This window comes from Micrasema longulum, unplaced genomic scaffold (assembly GCF_059751315.1).
Source record: "Micrasema longulum isolate JH-2025_06_02 unplaced genomic scaffold, ASM5975131v1 h1tg000834l, whole genome shotgun sequence".
NCBI lineage: Eukaryota > Metazoa > Arthropoda > Insecta > Trichoptera > Brachycentridae > Micrasema > Micrasema longulum.
Window position 1 is genome coordinate 70,648 of NW_028278026.1, and position 3,004 is coordinate 73,651.

A 3,004-nucleotide genomic window follows, 5' to 3' on the forward strand; every position below is an offset into this window, starting at 1 on the left:
CACTTTTATCACTAATTAGTTTTAATGTACCGAAAAGGACAACTCGGCAAACCTACCAATACTGTGGCAACAATACTTCAACATCATTTGGTAAAAATGCAGTCATCAATAGACTTCACTCTCTAGGCAATAAGTACCAGGACATTGGTGACTCATTTCACATGAAATTTAGTACATATAGAACGGCTCTTCTTCTTTATTTCATTGGTAATAGTTCTAGGTAACTATTTGTTACTATTGTTAAAAATTTGTTTTAAACTTCTTTATTAGTGTTTTTTTTCTGTTTTCGTTTCTTTTCTTGAATTAATTTATAAAGTAAAAAATATTTCTCTTTGTCATTTTTTTTACATCATTATATATTTTTATACATAAACATATACTATTTACCTAAATATTAGTTATCAATAATAATACATTTATATATTTTTTTAAAAAATGTTATTCAAAATCGTTTTCTTAGTTTTTTTTTAACTGGTTCAAAGTATTTCAAATACCAAATTATCTTTTTTTATCGATAATTATATAACTGGTAATATTTTATTATTTTATAAAGTTTATATTTCTTAGACTTTCTTAATTAATAATATTGTTTTAAAAGCTCTGTATTACTTATGCTTACATGTATGTATATTTAATTGTATTTGTAACTAATATGTAAAAGGCACTAAGTGCCGTTTATTTCAATAAAATAAAATAAAATAGAATAAAATATACATTTATTTTATATTCCCTCTGAGCTTTATGCAAAAAAAAACAAAATGGTTAATATCATAATCTCACTAAAGAAATAAATACTACATTGCAAAATATAAACAAACACTATGTTTGAATATATTTTATAACAGCTGAAAGAGAAAACACACATTTATACTACTCTCATATTATCTTTAGTCGAGGTCTACGTTCAAGGCATACGGAAGGAATGATTTAGATTATAATGTTGATAAAATCAGCTTTTCAATATTTACAAATAAGCTGTAATGGTAGCCCAAACGAATCCAACGTACACGAGATCACCCAAAAAATATACATATTAATTTTTGACATATTCGACATTAGTTTTAATCGGTCAATATTCATATTGATTAAAAATAATTATTACAACTGGTTTCGTAATGCAACTATTTTACCCTTGATAAAGGTTATTTCGCTTCTGTTAACTAAATTATCATTAGGTTTTTCGTGATTTTTAATTAAAAAATTACAATTTTATTTATGAATCAGAATTGCTTTCTTAATATCTCAAATACAAATATTTTTGTACTTACCAATATCAATTGAACAACTCAACACAATATAGTTGAAAAATGTATTTGCTATCATTTATACATCAAAATCGGCTATTTATTCTGCTTGATTGAGTGTAATAATAGCATATTATTGAGACAATTAGAATTGTTTCATCTTTCTGCATTTTCGTTTCGTAAGATGACTTGCCGATTCAAATCATTTCCAAACAATTAGACAATTATCAACTTTTGAAGCAGTGAAAATTCAATGTCTAATTTAAATAATAATGGACGCAATGAGAAACTGATAAATTAGCTTCTAATTTTAATTGAAGTCATTTTTCAATAATGTTTACTGTATTTACATAAATAATATAAACTTTTTCCATTATATATATTATTTGTTTGTGTCCAGACGGATGAAAATACAGTTATGTGTTTGAAAAAGTACTTGAACCGTGGCAAGTGTTTTTGATTCAATGGCTACTCTCAGGTAAAAATCCTCGTTCGCCTCGTAGAGTAGTAGTTGTCACATTCGCCTACCACGCTTGCGATCCCGGGTTCAATTAACGGTAGGGCGGGCTTAAAATAACGGTTTAAAAGGTGGTTTTTTACTGCGAAATTTCTTCATCGCAGACTAATCACCTTACTTAATTTGATTTTAATCAGAAAAGTACCAACCCATTAAGTCGAAAACACTCAACACAGTTATTTCAAACACAGAACTTTATCCTACATTCTACCCGCATAAAGGAACACAATATGCAACACAAAAAACATACACATTCTAATCCTATATTTGTGGTGATATATTCATGTGTCTGTGTTAACTATTTATACGTCCCAACTCAACACGGGACTTTTAGTCCTATGGAGTATGTCTCAAATAACTACATGTATGTAAATAAATAAATAAAATAATGGAACAATAATAATAATCAATCACTCACTTCTTCCTCCTCTTTGGAAACCTCATCCTCTGACTCGTCCTTTTTCTTCTTGCTGGTAACGGGCTTCTTGGCTGCCGCCTTCTTCCCACTTTTCTGGGTGTTCTTGGGCTTTCCACTTTCTCCGTTGGCGTTGAACGCCAGGTCCTTTGTGTACTGCTTCTTGGCTTTGGCGGCCTTGTCCTCTCACACACTCTTGTCGTTCATCGCCCGCCACATCTCTCCTACTTTCTTGGCGATCTCCGTGACTTTAAGGCCGGATGCTGCGGCTTGATCTCCTCCCTGGCGCCGTTGAGCCACAGCATTTATAATAGTGATTTCTTTATTATTATGTTTGTAGCTGTTATATTTTTTCACATAATTGTTACTGTTTAATTTCAGTTACATGTTACAATTGCCCTTTGTTTGCAATATTTTTATGGACTAATTGTTGTACCTTATAATTCTAATGTGAACTCTTTTAGAAACATGATTTTGTAAATACTTATCATATAACGTTGGCAAAATACTTTTCATTGATAAGTAGGTACCAAGGTACTTGTTTGTGATTAAATTCCAAAACTAAAATTTGTTTATATTGAATACGAGTAGGTACCTAGGTACTTGTTTATGGCTGAATTCCAAAACAAAAAATAAATATTTTTTCAAATATGGATTTTTTTTTGCAAACGTCAAACTCCGGTCATTTCACGAACAGAGGGGTATACTTAAGTCGGAATAAGATTTTTAAAAATGTTTTGAATTTAATAATATTTACGTGTTACCAAAATTCAATAAATGGGTAGAAATTATAAGGAATTTAAGGAACGAATCTGATTGAGATCCACA

The 3,004-nt window shown here is 29.7% G+C and overlaps 1 pseudogene; it reads right to left on the reverse strand.

Moving 5' to 3' along the window:
• Positions 1–2,167: 2,167 nt before the first annotated feature.
• Positions 2,168–2,481, reverse strand: LOC148278720 (high mobility group protein D pseudogene; annotated as a pseudogene).
• Between the last annotated feature and the right edge of the window lie 523 nt (positions 2,482–3,004).